At 33.8% G+C, this 24,140-nt stretch overlaps 1 protein-coding gene across 11 annotated transcripts in view; it reads left to right on the plus strand.

Moving 5' to 3' along the window:
* Positions 1-24,140, plus strand: part of LOC115235805 (venom dipeptidyl peptidase 4) — a 386,957-nt gene that overhangs the window by 182,700 nt on the left and 180,117 nt on the right. Inside the window, exon 1 of one of the 11 annotated variants that reach the window (XM_029807817.1) lies at positions 20,251-20,355. The exons of the other annotated variants lie outside the window; for them this stretch is intronic. The gene's annotated coding sequence lies outside the window, so the exon portion shown is untranslated. Of the gene's footprint in view, positions 1-20,250; positions 20,356-24,140 lie in introns of those variants that run through there. 11 annotated transcript variants of the gene reach the window in all.

Below are 24,140 nucleotides of genomic sequence, written 5' to 3' on the forward strand. Positions count from 1 at the left end.
TTGTTAATTGCATATCATAAAACTATTTCTTCTCTAAAATATATAATATGTAGATTTACATATAATTTTTTTCTTTAATATTGGAAATTAAAAATATAGTCAAGAATGATTGCTGTTAACGTAAGATATGTATTGGCAAATATAACAAAAATGAACAAAATCTGTTTTTTAATTCTTATTAGAATTCTAATTCTGTTATATCTATATTTATATGAGAGGATGTAATATAAAAGCAGAGAGAGATTAAATGTTTAATATTAAAGCTAATGCTTCTTTTCATCGCTATGTGTTCACCGTGTTTTGTTTAAACGTGTCGCATACCTGTATACCGGTTTTGAGAACTTGATCACGCATCGCGTTTCTAGACGCGTATCATGTCGCGAATCCTGCTGCATCCGATCGCAAACGCACGTAATCCAAATCCAATGTAATGTCCGGAAAGTAAAGAATTTTTGCTTTGATCTTCTGTTTATCTGGGACTTGTAAAATTTTATAATAGATTGGAATGTCTCCAATTTACGGCGGAATTTGCAGCATCAATATCACATATTAGTCAAACTCTTATGTTAAAATCATTTAAATTGCAAGAATAACGCCAGTTCTCTCTGCAAATCACAGTGAAAGTAATTACACGGAGAGAAATGTCTACATCACGTTAGAATCGTTACACTTTGAAGAAACAGAACGTGAAGAAATAATTGACATAGCGATATTTATCTTAAAAAATGAGAGAATGCAACTTAAAGTTATAATAAAATTTTATATTATATATTATAAAATAAAATTTTGTACTTTAATTATATAATAATTATATGAAATTACAATGAGAATGCTATTGTAGTTATCGTAGTTGTTATTGTTATATAATTTAGTGAGAATTCCCTTTTCGTGTCTTGCTCTTTAACTTGCACCGTTTCCTAGTTCTCAGCACTTGATAGTTATTGGATATAAGGAGATGTCACGGTGATTGGATTGATACGATGACATGTGATCGATCGATAAGATGTGAATGTAAGTTTCATGAGAGGAAAGTTTACAGTGCAATCATACACGCGTATGAATAATTTCAGCTTGTAGTCGTAAAATGACGAAGCAGAAATTTATTCATGAATACGTTATCATCTTACCTACAAACCGAATATATGATTGGAACTACATATACTAGAAAATGGAGTGTATTAAATATTCACGATTATAAAATAAGGATTATAAACTTGAGGACAAATATTTTTATAATAAATCGATCTCATATGATACCATTAAAAAATTGCAAATACATTAATCATGGCTGAGCGTAAACTAATGTTGCAATAATAAACAATTTTAATGATTGATTATAATAATTGTAAAAATTATTGCGATGACAATCAATGGCCAAAGAAATCATCCTGAATCCTCATGGAGACACTTTAACTCGAGACTTCTAAATCGACAATGTTACTTTGAAATTCTAACTGTAATGTGGAAAACGTCAACGTGCGGAGCAGTGAATAATTCATTATTAAAGTACGCGATGCTACACAAGATGCGCGATGTGATTCCGGATGGTTTCAAGTGTGATGGGATGCGTCGGAGTTAATCAGTTCGTAGCAAAACTCGTGCAACTATATCCACAGTGCACATCTTGCAAACCACGGAATAAACACATTGAGAGGTATGTTCCTTCGACGTGCATTTGAGAGATGGTAGGGATTTTCGCCTGACACAACAGGAGAAGATTCGCGAGTAGTAACAGCTTGACGCATTTTCATTGTTTTTTTTTTTTTTTTTTTTTTTTTTTTTTTCGATCTTGTTTTTTTGATAAAAGTGTTTAGTATTCGATAAAGATTCTGAAGAAATGATATCGAGTATTTCAACTGTAACTCGTCTTAGATAATTTGTTTGAAACTTGAGAACGTTGAATTATAAACTTGAGAAGGGGTTTATTATCTATCCTCTTAATCTTAAATTTGCTACAATTTATATATCCTGAACATTAAATAATTGTATAGTTTTTTGTAGACGCAATATATATTTCATAAAATATTTTATTGGAAATTTAATATAAGAAGACAAATTCAATTTTCACGAAGTAAAAAGATGGATGATGTAATTTGCTGAAAAGCCCGGTCTATTTTTTAATTAGTCCTGCTTTAAAAAATATTACACTCAAAAAAGTGGTATTGCAACTACAGCAAAAATTTTCTGGGTGCGCAAAATTAACTGAGGTACATAAATGATTAGCAAATACTGTGATATCGCATATGTTTCGCATTTAATCAATCTAAGTGACAGAGACAGAATTTATATCTGAACTGTTTGTGAAATTTAGAAAGAATGTTTTTCTGTGGCGCCTATCCATGTTAAGGCCAATCATACTTGTTATAAAGTTTGGCTGTGGTAGACAGAAAAAATTAGCGGCAAGAAACAAATGAATATATAATCCTCACGTCTAACATATTTGTATAACGCGCTCAATCTATCTAGCTCTTTTAAACAATTTTTCTCAATTTTTCGATGCTGCAGTTATAATTGGCAGTTATATTTCTCATAAAGATCGTTCTAGCTGTAGTATCGAAACTCATATTTATCCAATGCAGTGATTAACATTTGGCAATGGGACCTAAATTTTCTAGAAGATATTATTAGAATATTGCTGCTATAAATTCTATATGTAACAGACAATATTCTAACAGATACAAAAAATAGCGATAAATTTTTGTTGTGACACCTAGAAATCTACCTATATCAGCAAGACATTTTTTTGAGTGTAGTATCTCAACAGTACTATTGATGCAAAATTGTTTTAGTGTTTGATAAGAAACTTTATCATGTGTAGCCAATGTATGACTATAATAAGTTTAATAATAATCATTTATATATAATTCCAAAATCTTGATAATGAGATTTTTCAAAACGCGCGTTTATTACATTTAACAGATAATACAACAGTATTCGTAAAGCGTTACTATTAGCCATGACAATTGCATGCATAATCCATGTCTCGTTCGTACTATTACGTCTGAGGAACAACCGTCTGCACGCGGAACATTCACGTCGTCGTCGTATCTCATCCGACACCCTCCTTTCTCATTGTCGTCGCACCGACGGCGACGTAGTGTTTTTGGTGTAAAAAACGCGAAATCGAAGAGAAGAAAATGTGGAGTGATTCAAGTCCGGTTATCAGTTTGGCTTGAAACGAAAACGGAACGACAAAGACGAGATTCAAGTGGTCCATAAATCGAAATCTGTAGGGTATTCGAAGAATTCCTGATCCATAACGATGGATTCTTTGACGGAATTGTCAAAATAATATTCGTGTAATATTATGATTGTTATATACAACTTTATAACGAAATAATACGAATCTCTTTCTCTCTCTCTCTTTCTCTCGTAATGATATTGCGAACGTGATTTTAACGACTATGATATGATTTTCATCAATTTGCATGTAAATATTTTTTATAACAGTTATATAAAAACGTAGCTTACACATCGCAATCGTTTGTTTTGTTTACATTGTATGCGCATCGCTTCTCCGGTTCGCGATGTGCGTGAGTATGCTCTACCGCAAAATTTTAACGATGCACTTTTTCCAGCATTTGTGGCGGATAAAATTTTGTAAAAAAAAAATAAAATAAAAAAAAATAGAAAAATATATATATAGCAGGAAAACGCAGATCTTATATATTGGGATTGTCTATGTATTTACGATGAATCGCGATATGTCAAGTTATCACATGTCTCATTCTGTCACACACAATTGAAAATCTTGGTGCAAAAAGAGATAAATTGTATTTTTTATTTTTTATAGAACAGATAAAAAGAAATTTGTTTTTTATTTAAAAAAATCAAAATAATATATACGTAGAAATATAAAACTTCTGTACTTAGTTTAGTAATCTGTTTAATTATATATTAGTCAGGCAGTCATATAACCAGTTCAACAATGGCTGCGCTTAGGACAATAGAACAATACGATACAATTGAACAATATTTTTTATTTTAAAAAAAGAATATTTAAAAAAGTAGTTCTTTTCTACATTAAATTTATTATTATAGAGAAATTACTATAATGTATAAAACGAGTAAATATAAATATATCTTATAAAAGAAATGAGAAAAATATCAAATATAAGATATATAAAAATATAAGAAAAAATATTACTACACAGTTTTATTTCCAAATTTTTAAGCGAAAAGTCAATCGGAGGCACCTATATATATCTCGATACTACGTGCAATAGTCAGATATACGTATAGAAACAGAAGCAGGAAAAATATCGGTTGAACAAATTTAATCAATTACCTTGCCTTCAGTCGAGCGGTGAATCGCGCGAATTAGTTAAATCGCGAGCGCGGAAGTTTAATGAGATAGCGGGCAACCACGTTGATCGTCCAAGAGGCCGGACAGTTAAACGGCTTTGTTAGAAGGTTAATGCGCAAGTTCACCTCCGTCGTGACAAGTTTCAAGTTTTACATTTACGTAATTACGATGCGTTTATTTTAGCATTGCACGTTTTTTTTCAAAGTAAAATTTCACCACGTTGTGTATTTTCATTAATTTGATTGATCTCAAATAATCGGGCAACCAAAATATCTGATTAATCAAGCCACGCGACATAAAGTATATTTTCATATGGAAAGATTATCATAGGTGCTTATTTGATTTAATTTATTTGCGATTAGTTTCGCACGCGATGAACATATATTTATTTAGCATTTGCCATTTATTAATGATGTTTATAAATTATTGAAAATAATCTCTCAATCAAAATTGTTGTATAATTAGTTTTGTAGTAATCATCTAATTTTGTAATCATCTAATATATCATTAATAATTTATGTCTATATTATATCTTTAAAAACATCTATGAATAATTTTTTAGATAATTATATTCCGAAGAGATTGACCAACATTATAACTTTTTGATTACAGAAACATTGAAATGTAAATATAAATGTAAAAGCTTTTGTTACGATTATCCATAATTAAATGTCGATAACTTGATAAGTTCTTTTTTACATACATACATTTCTATCTACATGACATAATATCGCTTTCGCATGTCAACGGGACGATATCAGTCGTGATGATTAACTTTACGATTTGACATTTAATATTCGCCGCGTACGGTTTTTGCTCGTAATTAAATTAGAACGGTGGACGTTGCACTTACGCAACTTTTACTCAAGCCACGTAGCGTCGACTAAATCCAAACATGGCTCGTCAGATTGGCTTCGGAGTTTAATGCACTCGAAAATACATAATCGGATAACGCGTTCGAGAAAATATTATATTTCCGATACACGAGAGAGGTTTTGAAGTGGATTACAGTTGCGCGTGATTTTTCCTTTTTTTTTCTTTTTCTCTATTTTTTTATTTTCCTATATATATATTTTTTAACGTAATCTCTTTCAAATGTCATCAGCGTAGCGGAAAACTGGGACGGTTATGAAACAGCGACTCGGAGTGAAACATAAGCCTTCTTCTTGTCTTCACTTGACAAAAGTATTACATGTTACTGGAATAATAAAGATTATCAACATGATTTATGGAGAGGCGATCGAATGGTTATTATGTCCATTTTTCAAGATACATTTTTTAATACACATAAATAATGTAATAGAAAACGTATATACATGAAACAATATTTATTTTATGACATATCAGTGATAATTTTTAATTAATTTTAATTATTCTAATATATTAGAAAAAGAGCTTTGTGAAATCTCGATTCAGATACTTGAATCTACAAAATTTTAATTTTCGTTTACATTTCTGAAATTATTGATGTCTTGGCGTTTTTGTTAAAATTAAAAATCTGTGGGTTAGTTTGAGAAATCGTGGTTGAAGTATATAAAAACCTGACATATATATATTATAATTTAGGAGATTTTAAACGGCACTCTCTCGAACGGGGCGAAGACGCAGACACGAGCTCTTCTCCTCGAGAGCGCCTCTCGACGTTCACGGGGTCCGCGGTCATAAATTTTTGCACGCGCTCGCGCGGGCAGTATTTTCGATGCTGACTACCGGCTTTTTCTCGCTCGCGCGGCAGCGAAAAGTGCTGTTCGCGGCCGGAAATTTACGATGAACGATGAAGAACCGCACCCTGTCCGCCCTGCCGGCGAAGGCAAAGAAGAGCCGCTGCTCTCATCGTCTCCTCGATAGCTTCGGGAAAGTTATTAGCGTAGGAATGGTGTAGATTCTCGTCTGAAAAGCTGCTCACGTAATCGATACATAGTGCGTACGGTTGGAGCTTATATGAGCGATCTTCGCTTTGCTATTGTAAATTCGACAGTGGAAATGATCTGAAAGAGAGAGAGAGAGAAAAGGAGCAAAAAAAAAAGGAGAACGTTACATTACTTCGCAAACGCGTATGCGCGCGCACCTGAACATATTCTCAAGCATATATAATTTATAAGAGATCGATCGATGTGTGGCTCGAGCGAATCCTCTATTCGTCGCCGTAGAACCTCTGCGATGTATGTCGCGGTATCGATGTCCGATATATCGAAGGCTTGATTAATGCACCGAATTTGCGCTATGCATCGTGCATCGTCGCATGGTCCCTCAGCAAATGCTGCCCAGGTCGCGATAGATTTAATGACAGCAGCTGCTGCCGTTCCGTTCCCTCTCCTTCCCCCCCTCCCCCCCCTGTTACCTGCCGTGCGCGCTTTGTTACGGGATTATTTCGTACTTAATGAAGGTTTATAATTGATAACTTTACCGTGACGCATTGGAATTGTAAAGAACATTAATAACGAAGGGAACGTACACAATTATCGCTCGTCGTTTCTCATTTGTATACTCAATGTTGAAAATCCAAGGATAATCTCTGATTTGCATCAATCTTTTAGAATTCCCTAAACGTTACACACACCTGTATCAGCGCAATGCAAATATAAGTGCGATAACGTTTTACTTAGATTTGAATTAATACGATATAAGAAATGTTACTAAAATTTGACATATACGGAATTTAAAAAGAAAAAAAAGACAGAAAGGAGTAGAAAAACTTGAAGAGGGGAAAAAAAAATCGAAGAATTTGTCAAACGCGCTGCATAATTCCAAAGCTACGCGGATTGTAACACACGACTGCTTTTGACTACTTTTTACTGTAAGTCTACTCGAGTTGATCGCCCATCTTTCTTGCCGGTGTTCAATGTAGCATATGAGTGAAAACGACAGGCTCGTGGAAAGTGCAGACGCGATCATTCGGCATCGGCGACCGATTTGCCATAAAGCCTACGTTGGAGTATAGAATATGTAATTTATTGACATTTTGGAATCAGTCACGAGGATAAAGCGGATAAATGTACGCTATCAATAATGTACATTTAAAAATTTCATTCTACTTTGAAATTCAACTACTTTGATCATTCAAATCGTTTACGATCTATTTTTAAACTTTTCAAGTTCACAATAAAGCGAAATATTTTTAATGGATGTAATAAAAAATAATATCCATGTTTTTATGAAAAGGAATTATTTTCGAATCAAATGAAAGTTAATCTTTGTCGATGTTGAAATTTGCAATTTTATTTAGTATTTAATATTATTTAATAATGTAGGTAAAATAGCTAGTAAAAATAAGATTCGGCCATTTAATTTATAATAAGAAGATATTTAGGAGATATATCTCTCTCTCTCTCTCTCTCTCTCTCTCTCTCTCTTTCTTTAAGTTAGTATACATATAACGAATTGATATAAATTTCAAGTTCCCACAAATCTTGGAAACTTTAATGTGAAATTTATAAAATAAGATTCGGCCATTTAATTTATAATAAGAAGATATTTAGGATATCTCTCTCTCTCTCTCTCTTTCTCTAAGTTAATATACTAATAACGAATTGATATAAATTTCAAGTTGCCACACAAATCTTGGAAACTTTAATGTGAAATTCATAATATACTTCAACTATTGTGTGTGAGATACTTCAGCCATGTTCTTGCATTTTTTACCACATGAGTTGTAATCATGTCTCGTAACAATTTATCCTATACAAGTCGACTGCTATCTAAAGTTCTCGCTTTTGTGCTTTTGTTTGTAGTCGTTGACCGAATTTCTGAACAAAGTTTCACTACCTAAACCGAGTGCGGACACGGGTTTCACGGCATGCGCTTCACGGCCGGTCGCATAACGGCCTTTAAATTCGCGTTTACACGTGTCGCATGTCCAAGCCAAAACGGGGAGCACTCGGATGGACGTGGTGTGGCGGGATGCGCTTTCGTTCAAATCTCGTACGAAAAGCGTCTTGACGCCGCCGAAGCGGCGACATCCCGTCGGTTCGTCTCTCATAATTCTTCGCGAAACGAAATAAAATGCGAGCTGCGTCTTTTAAGTCGCAAATGCGAGTGTCTTCTCGCTTTCCATATTTTTCTCGCATGACACTAGAGATAGATTCGAAAACATTGCGCAGGCTGTTTTCTGTTCTGACAGTCGAGAAGTAGCACATAGAAAAGATTTCTATATGAATGCAGATTTGTTTTATTTTTTGAAAGCAATGCCATTATCATTGCAACTAGAAAAATATGAAATTATATTAATATATTTTTTATTAAAATTTAATATTAACAACGATTTTCCTTCTGTTACATTCCTATTTCAACATGATAAAAGTAATTTAATTTTTGTATTTAAAAAATTGAAAATTTGATTTATAAAATTAATAATGGATGAACAAGTAATTAGAGAAAATATATAAAGGGAGAGTTTAAAAGACAAGGATATGTTTTTCAAGAGGATTATGTTGATTGATGTGTTAATTACCTTCGTTTCCTGATGAGCAGAGTCTGCAGAGAAAATTGAATCGTTGAAGAAAGAAGAAATTATAAAATAAATTTTCAATGTAAAAAATAAAATTTATCTTTCATTTCTTATTGTATATAAAATAATAAAAAATGTGCTTATAACAGACGGTCGGTTTTTTGCAACAAAAATAAAGAAAAAAGAATTTCTTTTTAATAAGACATGACTTATGTATCAATATACTGAGAAAATAATTTTATATCCATTAAATTCTAAAATAAAATATCTTTTTACATTTTAAGAAAAATATCTCTCTCTTTTTTAAATATAAATTATACAATATACGCAGAAATTATTATTATTAAAAAAAAAATAAAAGGAAAACTACTTATATATTTTTACATCATTTTGTGTTTCACAAAATATGTGAGAGAAAGAGAGGGATAAAAAGTATGTATATTTACAATTGTATAATTACTTAATAATTAGCGTTAATTAGTACATGCTCTCTCTTTCTCATGGTCGAAAATAAAACAGGGAAATAAAAGAACCGCAATGATAACAATGTAGAAATTCGTTTTATTTCGACTTAGAATGAGGTACCATTCCGAGAGGGCAATATCCGTCAACTAGCCGGGTGATACTTCTGTTCCGTAGGATAAAGTCATCTGGACGTTAACGCGCGGATGCACTTAAGACCAGGTGGTAGAGCCCAGCGTAAAAGGAACATTCGTCTTTACGGAGACGACTGTAATCGCGTTAGCCACTGACAGGTACGCTCTTGTAATTTCCTACGAGCGTCACGGCGCGGTCAAGCAAGCTCTCTCTTGACGTTTGTTTGCGCGAGGCAAGTCGGTGCTCCCTTCAGTAATGGTGTTAGTATACTCGACGCTCCGAATCAATTTTCATTATCAGAAATGGAAACCACCGAGCGAAAGAAAGCAAGCGTGTAACGTATATCCACCGCATTGAAAGCAAGTATCGAGATTTTTACGACGAAATAAGATCGAAATAAGATTGATATTCTCTCGGTACAAAGATATATACGCGGAAAAAGAAATGCTGTTGCTTCAATTCAAGTCTACGTCACGGGCTGCCAACAAACATACATAGTTCATTCCATGATTGTGGCAGCCCGTGACGTAGACTTTAATTGAAGCAACGGCATTTTTTTTCCGTGTATGGATACATATGTGTACGTATTTCCCGATGAACTAAATTGACTTGCTCGGAGACTCTGCAAATTAATTAATTAATTACCGCGTGTTTCGATCGACAAATAACCAGTTCGGGAAACCGCAACCTCGGGCGATCTCTTTGAATGATGGACGCAACCGTCGCATCCGTCACATTGCAGTTGGACGGCTTCATTCTTTCGGGCCACTTAATCAAGATAGGTCAGTTAATTGCGGCCTTACTCGAGAAGATCAGGTTGACACGCGATCGCATTGCACAGTTCCTCCTTGATCACGCGAATATTCGATTACCCGGAAACCGCGCGACGGCCAGCCACAGCCGGGGATACAACGTCCGAACGTTTCCGGTTTTAATGAACGCCTCTGATGAGAGTGTGTGCTGATTTTGGGCGCAAACTCGGTTGAATTCTCTCTCAACTCGCTGCACAAAGGCAGATAGAGAGTGCAAACTGTATAATAAATTGCGCTGGAATTGCTTCGCGGACATCTATCGCTACGTGTTCGTCTATATCATAATATATTTGCATTACGATATTTTAGAAAATACTAGCTTTAGCGCTAAAAAAGATTGACATTTTACCCATAATTAATTCTATAAAATATTGTAATTGCACGATTGATGTTTAAGCAACCGTACGTAAAGATACGGTACTTAAATTGTTAAACATTTAGCTTAGCCGATTCAATTACATTAATCATGCAAATTTGATCGAAATTCACGCTCGATAAGCTGGAAATTCAATTTCGAAACAGATGCCATTCAAATTCGCGCATAACTCATCGTCATTGTGAATACAAATAAAAGAATTATTCAATAACGGATCTTTATCGCAGAAATAATAAACTTATAAATAAATTTGATATTATTTAAAAATTAAAGAGAAAACGATGGATTGATTTTTTACAAATTATATTATACAATTAGATTTAACAAATAAAGAATATAAAAAATATAGAAATTGAATTCTCTCTCGTTAATTTTCTATAATCTGAAAAAGAGATCGCCGCGCTTATCAAAATTTTGTGTCGTGTATAAATATATTTTGCGATAGTACAATGTGACACATATTCAAGAGAGATTTATCCGCTTAAGTTTTCATTAAATTGTGCCGTTACGTAAATTTACAGAGTTCCTCAACTCTGCTAGTACAGAAACTTATTCTCTCTCGCTCTCTCTCTTGGTAGAGCAATTTGGTTACCACGATGCATAAGCGTAATTCTATATCTCATTAATAATTTCGCGACAGGAGACGTTGCTTCTATATGAAACGAGTCTTCAGCCGGCGAAGTGAAGTGGTGCCGCATTTTGGGATGACTGTCATGCGCGTGAACACTATTCGGGTGTGATATGTAGAACGACGCAATAGCTCGCTAGATACGCACGCCCACGTTTAGCACCGCGGCGCCGCTCCTCGCCGGGTTCATAGAGCATGGGTTATGAGGTACGGAGCTTTCCAGATTATGTCCCGCGAAATCCCGCGTCTAACAGTCTAGTCTTAGCTACGGGATAGACTCTACACTCTAGATTTGGGGATCTGGATCTTGGGGGCGCGCGTAGGTTAGCTGGGGGATTCCCGTCTTAAGCACCGCTCGGAGTACCGGATTTCCGTCCTGAGTAATTTCGCAGTGGCAGCGTGAAGTTATTGGTTTCGTGTAATGTACTCATGCAAACTCGTAATAATTCCAAGATCTCTCCAAGATATATCAAAGATACTCCGAAACATAGTACTCTTAATAAGGATTAAACTTAATAAGATTCTTTTTCGTCGAACGTCAACTTTAAAAGCACAAAATAATTTTCTTTCTTTTAAATTTATTTTTNNATATATGTGTATATGATTTTTATTAATTTAATATTTCTATAAAAAAAAGATTAAATATTTGTATAAATTTAATGAGCGAATAGCTGTAATTTTGCTCTTAGTATTCGACAGGAATTATCTTACGCGATGTAAAATTTAATTAAGTTTTTTATATACATATATCCAAGAAAAAAATTGACAAGTATCCTCGAGAGTGTTACGATATCATTGACTGCCAATTCATTTCGGCAACACTTATCGTTTCCTCGATTGTGAATATACGGAAAATTGGAGAACGGTACGTAAGGTACACTTTGTAGCTTCTTCAATCGCGTTCCGCGCGATAAACCCGAGAATGCGTTTAAGAAAAACGAAGGTTACGACGTCGTTGCCACCGCGGGGAAAAAACGGGGCTCTCTTTGGGAATACTCGTCTCGGTAAGATCTTAACTGTCGAAAAGCCATTAAGCCGTTGAGCATTTTACGAAATTGAGATCTCAACGACAATGATAACGACAACTATCCGTAGAGACATATAAAAACAAACGTTTATGCACGAAAGCGTATTTCTACCACCATAGCAGAGCTTAACAAGTATTTTCGCATAGTTTAAACATCAAGTTCTGTTATACGTTGTATGAATAACTTTTTTATATTTATGATATATAAAAAATATCGCAATTTATATATACATATTTTTAAATTTATATTTCAATTTATCTAGAGTTTCATGGGCTAATTAAATATCTTGAGTTTACAGAACATTGCAAAATATATAAAAGAGGGAGAAATTTGTACTATTAGATTATTAAGGCAAACTTTTTCCAATAATAAAACGAACAATTACAATTATTCATCTGACTCTTGATTAAAAATGAGTGTACTTATCGTTCTTACATAATTTTATGATAGCTATTAATTTTATCACGGAAAATTATTCTTCCGTCCTTTTACCTCATCCCATTACCTCTTTCATTAAACCTTAGATCTTACGAAATTAACTTGCCAAGGCCCAGTGCCTCTCGAAGCTATGAAGACATAGCGGAAGCCATTGCGGATGAGCACCGTGGTTTTCTCGAGCCTCAGACAGTGATTGTCGTTTCACCGATACGGTACATTGAACACACTTGCGTCTCACTTGTATTACCTTCCCGCAGCGAAGACTCTCTTCTCCGGTCGCGTATGCAGGTGCAGGTGTACAGGTACACAATGTGCGGCGGGGGAGGAGAGAGGCGACAGTGAGAGACGAGTTTAGTTTGCCGGAGTGAAATTTATTGGGTCGGAAATGATCCCATTACCGCGCGCCAAAATGGGTTACGCCACTTCTCGGCGTAGATGAATCCGGTATGAACTGCTTCGCGGATGCAACATCTCGTCTTGTAATTCTCGTCTTGTTCATTAAAACATGCCCGGGCGAGAACTCCAAGTCCGACGATAATCGGAAAAAGTGATAACATGTGCGGATTGAAACGGAGACACGAGGGATTTGAAGGCAAAAGTAGCGAATTTTATTCTTCAAAATTTGTGTCGAAGTAAAAAAAAATGCATGGTTTTGAATCAATTTTTTTAATTCGAAATTTAAATACTAAACGTTTTGATCGTGTTATACTCCTTTATCTCGACATGATACACAGCGAAATAAATCTACATTCGTAATTCAATATGGAAAAGAAGAGAAAAATTGTAGACGCGAGTTTCACTGATACAATAGATATAGTGAAGAATGATAGCAATGTATAGACACACTATAAATTTTGATGTATAAAATTTTGATATATAAAGTTGTGATGTTAGATGTTGGAAGAACGAGAAGACGAAATATCAGTTAAATCAAGTTTATACTTGGTATACTTGGGTCATCGATCATTTTCAATTCTGCCCTATCTGTCTACACTATGACATGACCATAACCTTGGTCAGAAGGATTGCTCGAGAATCATTCATAGTTGACACATACACGGCGGGAGCACTTTATTATGTCGCTACACTGCAATTATTATTTTACCACGCTTTCTTATATAACTACTATTTATTATGCGATTGACTTTAATTATTTCTAATGTCAATATAATTGTAGTTTATAAAAATTTATAATTGCATTATAAATTGTTTATACTAATTGTATTATTTTTTTTTTGTTACAGGTAAGTGTCCATCGCATTAGGATTATATCATTCATTGCAGAGTCGGTGAGCTATTATTTTCAAATATAAATTTTAGTGATATGGATATCACTTTTCTCCAAAATTCTAACGATAAAAAGTATATCGAAAAGATGTTGAAAAGATGCTTTTTAATAGATACTAATTTTTATCGCGTGTGTTGTGGTTATTATTGAAATTAATATCGTCAACGAAATTTTCGCAAAGATGCACGGGCTTTCAGGCGAAGTATGAGGGAAGAATATCGCAGCGAAATCGCATATGATATAATTAGCGATCGATGGAATTTAAATAAGAATTCCTCCGTGCGCGCGAATTCCGCATGCGGTAGGAATGAAATTCCGCGGGGTCAAAGCGTTAAATCGCTCGCTTCTCCTTCTTCTGATTGGATCGATATTATTTCGCGTCTCGGTATCCGATATTCGCACGTAACAATGGCCGATGGTGACGAAGACGTTAACCAAGGCATTAAATTATGCGGGCCGTTACGCGATTGCGGAATTTCCCTCGGTATCGTTTGCGAATGATATTCTTTTTGACACCGGAGGGGATGAAGGGTCGACGAGCGGCGTTTCCTGAATTATTCCGTCGAAAGGTAGATTTTATTTTTTAAGAGTCGGGATCGACTCTCCTTCTCACGAATTTAGGTAACCCGCCCGAGATATACGAGCGTGTCGGAAATTCGGCGGGGGAATGTTGTATTCCCAGACCGCGTGAAAAGTTATTTCAATTTTTCAAGTAGGCGGAAATGTCATTTATCAAAGTCGCTCCGTGCTCCTTTTAATAATGTTGCGCCAAGGTGACGAGAAGAAAATGAACTGGAATTCCAGAATCTTGTTTCGTGAAAAGTAAGCATATTGAGTAATCACATGTTGCTCTATAAATGATAAAACTGTATTGCGATACCGAATTAATTTCTCTTGCCGAAACATAAACATATTTTCTTATAGAGACGCTCTAAAGTCACTATTTATAATATGATTTTGATTCAAAAACTGCTTCCCATCAGAGTTAATTTTCTAAAATTAAAACTGAAAGGAACAAGGCCAATTAAATTATAATTGAAGTTAACCGAGATTGGTGAAAACGGTTCTAAATTAAGAAAGAAGAAATCACGAAAGAACTGATTACGTTTACAATTATAAAAATAGATTTATCGATATTATTATATTATATTTATATGGATAAAATTATACATAAAAAAATTATACATAAAATATACAAAATTATATATAATAAGTTATATATTATTATTTTTGTAACGTGCAATATACTTTAATTTTATTTCTTGTTTGATCGACATTAACTTTCTCATCCAATTTTTTGAATATTTATTTTGTATTTCCTTGTCTATAAATGAAAATAAGCTGAATAGCTTGAGCGTTCGATAAATAATAGCAGACGTGTTCAATAAACGTCGTAGCCACATTCTTTCGTCGCACATCATAATTAAATTTCCGTGGTGAATTAAATTAGCGCGTGACGGACTCCACGAAGCGAATATAATGCGCGAAAGCGCGACGAAAATGCTTTTTCTTTCACAGATCTCGGCTTGAACTTTCACGATTGAAATTGAAGTCGATTAAGTTTGCCAGAAATGTCTGTGAAATATATTATTGGTCTTTTACATTAATTTGTACGAGATTCATATCTATACAATATATTATAAATATTCTATTTTTTTTTAAAGCATATAGGATGCTTTATATATTATTATCCATAATTATAGTGAAGGATTTATTTCATTAATCAATTTCTTCAATTACTTCACAATAAAAAATAAATTAAATTTTATCCTTGCTTTAAATATTTGCAATACACACATATTTGACATAAAATAATCTCTCATATTAAAATTGTTTTACATATTGAAAAATATTAAATATTATTAATTGAATAATAACTAATGATATCAATATCGACAAGATTTGCTGAACTGCGATATCACGATAATTATCCTCAAAGTTAGCATTCGGTAATCGTGTCTTGTCGACTCATCGATTTATAGTCTCGCCGTCGACCTTGACTTCCTATTACTCGTCGATCCTGACCGTGGCTTTCATCCGTGAAAAATAGCCGGCGAATGACGTTAAGCGGCTAACATATTACGGGGCTAACCGCCGCGGGCGGTCGCCCCTCGTCGTATCGTCCTGAGAAGCGCCGCTCCTCAATTAAATTCCCTCGAGAGAATTAAATCACGCGCGAGGATAGCGGCATTTCTCCGGCAAGAGAGGCTCTCGACGGGAAGATGGCAGACAGGTGGTAAAATCGAGGAAGGAGAGGAGACGAGAGGGGCGATGAGGGAGACAGAGAGAGAGAGAGAGAGTGATGAGGGGAAGAGAGGACGGATCTCGGAGATGAGAGGTAGCCGGAGATGGGGAAGGCGCACTGAAAATGATTTAATTAAATCGATATTAAACGAGGCTGCCGTCGCGCTCCCTGCTCGAGAGTCAAGAATCAAGCTTGGATCTGCGCGCGTGTGAGCGGCGATCTTATGCAAAGAGATGCAAACGATTTCGTAGTTTTCCGCGGTCACAGACGCCGACGAGTAGTAAAAGTGCGTGACGCGCCGGACGCTTTATTGCCGCTCGTTGCCACTTTGGCCGCAACTTACCGGAGGTAAAACTTTTCGAGAGGGAAACTTGGGTGAGTTTGGCGGTTGCACTTAGGGACCTAGTCTTAATTTAAGATCGTCTTAACAGATAAGAAAGGTAAGCTATGTGCAAAAATTCTCAAAGTCAGAACGTGAAACATTCTAACTGAAATATGAAAAAGAGGTAGTTGTACGTAGATAATTTAATGTATACCTAATTACATTTTAAAAAACATTTTATATTTGTGCTTTGTTAGTATTTTTACAGAATATATTTCATTTTTATATTTTTTTTTATCGCACACTATATATCACTACGTAAAAAATATAATTTTAATATACATTTTTTTTTAAATTTAGCGCTTTGCTTTTTAAATGCGAGATTTTTCGATTATACTCGGAATGAGATACTGTTGGTTTTATTACGTTTGTATCGCCGCTTCATTATATAACCAAATTTTGTTAGCTCGAGGCGTCGAAATATTTCAAGACACATTTCTAGTCTGGTATTGCGACGGTTTAAGCGAGGAATCACAAACCTCTCAAACGTGTGCCATGGTATTCGTCGAAACGGGTGTATTTTAATAGGCTCCCGTGCGGTTATAAAATCTCTCTTTATGGCCTGTCGGGCTCGCGCTCTTCGAAATTTGCCGTTGGAGATTTCGTTGTTCAATTCGGCAGTGAAACGGACGATTTTTCTGTCTGCGTAAAACACACCGACGAAAATACACGACGTCGCGCGTTCGTTGTCTCTTCGCAAATTACAGACTCATCGCTCTAAGTTCGAATTGATGGTGACGATTCGATGTAGCTCCACTGTAATAACGAAACCGATATTGCGTGTCATAGCAATGCTTCGCAGTCGTTATTTCTTTAGAATTGTATCAAGTTACGTGTGTGGTGTCCTTAATTCGTTGAAATTCCAATTTTTGCGTAAGAAGAATAGACGACACCAATTCTCGTTTGACAGAAAGTCGCTATCATGCTAGTAATCAAGAATATTGCCAGGTTTTGTCCTTTGAAATTCAGCGTCAAGTTTACGTGCAATGTATAAAGAGAAGAAACGTGGAAAAATCTTATATTTTATTTATTGTCATTTTAACAATAATTAAATATGCATGAAATATATACACAATAATTATATAGATAAAAAAATATAATTTCTTCGGAGAATTAATTTTTTCAATATTTTTGCTTTTGATTTCTTTTGTACTATAGATAAATTGGAAAAAGATTAAAATGAAGTGTGTGAATGAGAGGAATTAAAGGATTTACGGAATATCGAAGAGTTGATTATAAAAATTTTTTTTTTTTTTATTTTACAGCAATTTTTACGATTTCATATTTTATTCTATAAGTAACATGGAAATTTTATATACAAAACATGGAAAAAATAATATTTTAAATAAAAATTTACGACGTGATACAAAATCTATTTACACGAAACAATTAAATGATTTCGTTGAGCCAAAATACATCAAAAATCCAATTTTTAATGTACTGTAGTTCAGCGAAATTGTGATATTCTCTGTAGAATCTCTTTCTCTGTAGAAAGAATTAATTTTTTTATTTGAGTTAAGGTTTATCTAAATTAAAATAATTTTGTGTGCGTACATGGGCGATGTTTACCGACGTTGATCAAGAAGTTTGTCATCTTTCTACGCTAACTTTTACTATTCTATATCATCCGTCTCTCTATTATAAGGCTTTCTTTTTATTTCCCAAACATTTAAGGATCGTAGTACGATTCTCCAATAACACAGAGCAAGTCGCGAAGGTCAGCGTGTCAGAAGTTGGAGACGCCCTGGGAAAAGTCGCGGTTGGATTTTCCGCCGCCAGTAACTTTCTTCATACTCGGCTGCATAAACGCTTCCGAGCATTCATAGGGTAGTGTTTTCTACGTAGTGAGGTTCGAAGTTCAAAGAGCGGTCTGAAAGTTTGATGAAACTGAAAGAAAACCTTCGCATGTTAAGCAGGCTCTCTTAGTTCAGATGGCATTTACTTTAGAAAGGGATATTTGCCAAAGTATACGTACCGATGATTGATTTGCGACGGATGCGTGGAATTTTAGCGACTTTCTATGCACTCTGATCCGTACAAAAAAATATCGTTCGTCTGTTTAAGAAAAAAAAATGAAAAATTTTAAATTGGATATTAAAAATATAATTATAAATTAATTTACGTGCAATTATATAAATTATGAGATTTATATGAATACTATAATCGGTATTATAACTGTTCTTTTATATATCTTTTTGATGAATATATATCATATAAACAGAGTTATATAATGTAAAGAGTATGATTTTTTTTCCATATGATTATTAAAATTTTAATTATGCGTTTCTTCTCACAGATGATAATTGCAATAATAACAACATAATAGTCCTCCTATTAGCGCAAATGCTTCTTTGTGAAACGGATTATCTAGTTTTATTACTTTGTTAATATTTATTTTTATTAATATAATTAATTTTTTTTCTTTTTTTCGTACTTTTAGAATAAATTTTACTATTAAACAGCACAGTTTAATAAAGAAATTAATGATTTGTACAGCAGTGGAAGAATTACAAGCTTACTGTTTCCCGTATTCTCTCTAATGAAGAAGACCACTTTGTGACCGCACTTACTTCGGCTAGATAGACTGCAAGCTTTGTTAGCTCGCATGTATAAAAGAGAGTAGTTTTTTACAGCTCTTTCTCTCTCTGTTTCTCTGTCTTTGCATCGTCTCTTGTCAACTCTACAACCTGTAATTAGCTATCCGTTTCGAATTGTTCAGATAACGATGGAAAAGATAGATTAATTATAAATAAAAAAAGGTTTGTTTTTTGATCTTTTCAAATTTTGCTCTTAAACTGATGATCTTAAAAGATTTTAACTGTAAAAATCATTTCTGTAAGAAATAATCAACTTCTATTAGCAGTTTCCCCTATTATTTTGCGATATTCACGTCGTCGGATTAACGACGCAGAATGAGAAGCTTTCGACATTTGAGAGATGTTTTACCTTTGTATCGGCAGCATGGTATATTGCGAGGGTAGCTCAACGTCGCCACTAGTTAAATTGCTTCGGCAATTACTCTTCTTGTACGAGACGTTCTATTCTTCTTACCGCTTCTACCGTTGAATCCAATTTTCTTTTCGCGTATCAGGTTAAAGACTTTTGCCTGTAATAAGATGCACAAACCTCATTGTGAGTCGGGTCAACATTTCGATCCGGAAATGCCGCGAAAGAGAGTCCACAACTCGAGAAAAATTCGCTAAAAAATTTGTATCACGAGAATTTAAATCGTTGGATTTCGCTAAATAATAATGTATATATAACTTTGTCAAAACTTTGTAGAGAGAACGCGTGAATAAAAAGTGTATTTTCATAGATGAAATTAGAACTGTTCTTTTGCTAATAATTATTTCCGTCTAATTATTTATTATATAACGCAGTTTGTTTATAATTTTAAAATTACATATATATCCTAATTAGATAATTAAATGTTAATTAAAAATATAATCTATATAAAATTATAAATAGCATTCTTTTACTTGTATTAAAGCAATAATATTCATTAAAATTTATTTGGAATGTAATGGACATATATCGAATATTTGACATACATTTATTTGTTTGCTAAAACGTTAAATATTGTGTAGAGGGAAGAGAGAGTAGAGAGTAGGATAAAAAACAAACCGGCGCGGCGTTGCCGTGTAAATACGTTGCGTATTGTGTAGTCGCGCTCAATAACAACGACCTTGTACGTGACAACGGCCTTGTCATTCGTGTGACGACGCTCCAACAGGCAGGCAGTGTCGCGAGCGGCTCCGTATTTCGCGGTGTTATAACATTTTGATTGCGACGAACATTAGATTCACAGGTACGTTTAGAGAACATTAATGAGCTTTGCGACGAGGAATCTGAATTGATTATGTTACGATTAAATGTATCATCATTTACAAACTTTAAATGTATTTTGTCTTTTTCTCGTCCTTACATTCGACGAAGTTACATGCAACGATAGATTAAACTTCGCGTTTAGCGACTCTTGAAAAGTTTCCTTGTGCAAATCTCAACGCTTAACACTTTACATACTTTAATCCAACTTTGTCTCAAGAGATATACGTAACTTCGACACATAATTTTGTATAAATGTATATTTATACCTGCATGTATAAATGTATATTTATACTTGCATATAAAAAAAATTAACAGAGTATGAATTGATACAAAAAGATAGTCAACCGTAAAATAATTCGCATATTTATATTTAAATCGTATTTTTGGAATATTTCTGTAGATATGTAGATTTTTTTTCGGAGACACATTTTTCAGTAAGATTCTAAGATTGATTTATATTTAAATCGAACTATTTATGTTAAATTTATAAGATTTTATTTTTATTAAATTTTTATATCATATAATATTTTTAGTTAACACATTTTTTTTAATTATTAAAAAACACAACTAACATTTTTATAACTTTGCTAGGATCATAATAATTATAATAAAAATAAATAAAAGACGTACTAGCAATGTAAAAAAGATATGAATACAAGCGGATAAAAAAATTTGCGATTATTAAAATTTGCACGCGGTCGCATAATTATTTCATATTATGTTTTCATGTTTTCAATTCAATCGCGACCGCATCGCGACGCAGTCGACGTACGAATCGCAATGTCAGACTTTATCTTTCATACGCCAGCATCTAATATCGCGAGTTTCGATCCCCAGACGCGTGCGCGCGATGCTCGTATAAGGTACTTCTTTTTCGGAACTTATGAATACTCCTGGCATTTTGTGTCGCGCGATAAGCTTTTCAATATGGAGCTTTTAATCTAATATACGAGGCTCCGTGGTAGCGTATGTGAAGCCATACTTTCGGAAGGGAAAGATTACCACCATATTCTCGTCGCTTATTATGAACGCCGTATACTTTTTTTTTTCTTTTTTACAGAGCGCGGGAAATTGGGCTTTTCCGTCGTAAATCAAACGTGATTGATCCCTTAATTTGCTATGTAATGGGTGGAGGGGGGGGGGGGGGGGGGAATAAGCTACAAAGCTGCAAACTCAAGTATGTACTATTAATTTGCATAAGCTTATAAAAGTTATAGATTTTTTTATATTGAATTTTTTCTTGCTCTACAAAAAATGTGTTTAATTAAAACAAAAATTTGGCTGGTACATTATTTTATAAATCCACACCATTAATGATATACGAGAGGGATAGTGCAGATACATATAATACTTGTTTTATAATTATAGACTCTTTTCCTAAAAGTTAGTTAACTTTGTGTTTTGGACTACATGGTTCTTGCATCAAGCTATTCATTTTAGAAGCTGTATAAACTTTACAACACACTTTATAATGCGCTTAATTTCACAAAGCAGATATCATGCATTTGCGTTTTCCCATCTCGAGGCTTTCTCGATGCGTTGTAACGTTCGATATAGGACGCTTTTAATCTACTATATCTTCCCATATGGCTCTTTGCAATGGCACGCGCTAAAGTGGAAAGGAGAGGTTCGACGCTTATGTCGCGTATATCTTCCCGAGGGGATTGTCCTCGTATACTTTCATCCTGCCGCTTATTATACGGCGAGACGGAAGGTTGAGCCTCTTGGCCGTAAATCAAATTTACGGCGGAGAGATCGCTGGTGCCACCCCTTTGTACCTTTGAACACTCGGTTTAAACAGCATGTACTTTCGTTCCGTGTCATAAAATTCGCGACAATTAAAAACTCGCGATAAATTTTAATCTCTATTAATATTTAAAAATATTTCGAAATATATGCGATGAATGAATTTATATTTCGTTTTTTTTTTTCGTAAAAGTAGAAATTTAATTCGAATAATAATTAAAGTCTTGATGGCAAAATAATTGTAAGCGCATAAAATATAGATTTTTTGAGAAGAAATAATATTTTATTTATTTAAAAAGTGAATTAAAAATTTATATGTAGCATTTAACTCGTAAATTTAATTTAAATGTAACTTTATATTAAATTCCAGCATCCCTTTTAATGATGCAAGATTCATGTTTTGTTAATTGAATCGAGCATATAATTAACGAAATGTAGAATGCAGAAACATTGTAGGAAATATAAATGAAAAATTTATGCAATAAATATTGCATTATCTACCAGTTTCTTTTCGACTAAAGAAAGACGAACGAAATAAGATCACGCGCGATTCAGCTGCCATGAATTCCCATTGCGGACTTTACGGCCACTCGTTAGCGCGCCTGTAATGAAACCTCGATACTGCTTCCTGTATGCACTACACACACCTTCCTGCATGGCAGAGTAGGCGCACAATTAGCCGAGTGCCACTCTAATAAGGATTTATGCCCTGTGGGATTTGTTACGACAAATCGAAGCGCACTATTTACCGGCGAGCAAGTTGACGCGTGATATATAATGTTCTAACAATCGCGATTGAGATTACGAGACCTCGAGGAGCAGATTATCGATATTTTTGTGTAATTGCATATATTATTTTTTAATGCGAATGACAAGAATTTTTTATAGCGAAAGAATAAAATTTTTTACAAATATATTTTATAATTTAGAACATGTGATATATAAATATGATAATAAAGCAACTTTTGAACAATTAATTTAAACTACAAATTTCTTCTTTGAAATTAATTTCTAGCTTTATTATATTCTATCTATGTAATTGAATAAAAAAGATTTATTTATAACATTGTACAAAATTTTTATGCATTATAAATTTTTCTCGAAAAATATTACAAATTTATAGACAAACAAGTTTAGATAAAAAGCAATTTTTTAATAGAAAATATATTAAAAGGTCTATACACATATACAATTATATTCTATTATATATTTTTTAATTTTTATTAAAAATTGGAAATTATTGCAATTTAATATAGTTGAATCGAAAATTATTCTGTACAACTGATATGCAATTTTGTAAAAGATTTTTTTTTTTTTTAAACATGATACGCAAATTTGGTTTTATACCATTTAACTGTCAATGATACGAATATGCGTTGGATACAACGCGAGTACTATAAACTTGCAACATTTTGATGTTGCTCGCGTCATATGCAACCGCTGAACTTTCATTCTGCCAAAGCAACACGAGCAGACTACCGAAGAGATCAGAGAAGTTTGTGCATTTACCTCTTGGAATACATGACATATTTAATCAAAAACTAATGACGAGAATACTTATTGCGTAGAGATAAATTGTGATGTAAGTTATATTAAAATACACTTTGAATTTTTACACAACATATTTAAGTATGTTATAATATGATATAATGAAAATATATAGAATATAATAACGGATAGAAACGAAAAAAAAGAAATAAAACACGAAGTATGTAACGATTTTTCACAATTCAATTTTTTACTGTATTTTAAAAGAACATACTAAAATCACATGTTTAATGCAAAAAGTTAACACGGATAATCCGGTAATTGTAAAATAAAATTACACGAATCACGATGTCAATTCGATCTATCGCATTTGTTATCTTTGCCCAGCAAGAAATTCTGATAAAGAAAAAACTTGGAATTTGAAAATGATATTTCCTTTGATAAAATCGGATACCGACATTGTGTTCCTAGATTTGTGAGGAAAACCTTCGGGTGCAAAGCTCGCCGATAAAATTTGATCGCAAGAAGGTA

Source organism: Formica exsecta, unplaced genomic scaffold (assembly GCF_003651465.1).
Source record: "Formica exsecta isolate Colony F162 unplaced genomic scaffold, ASM365146v1 scaffold235, whole genome shotgun sequence".
NCBI lineage: Eukaryota > Metazoa > Arthropoda > Insecta > Hymenoptera > Formicidae > Formica > Formica exsecta.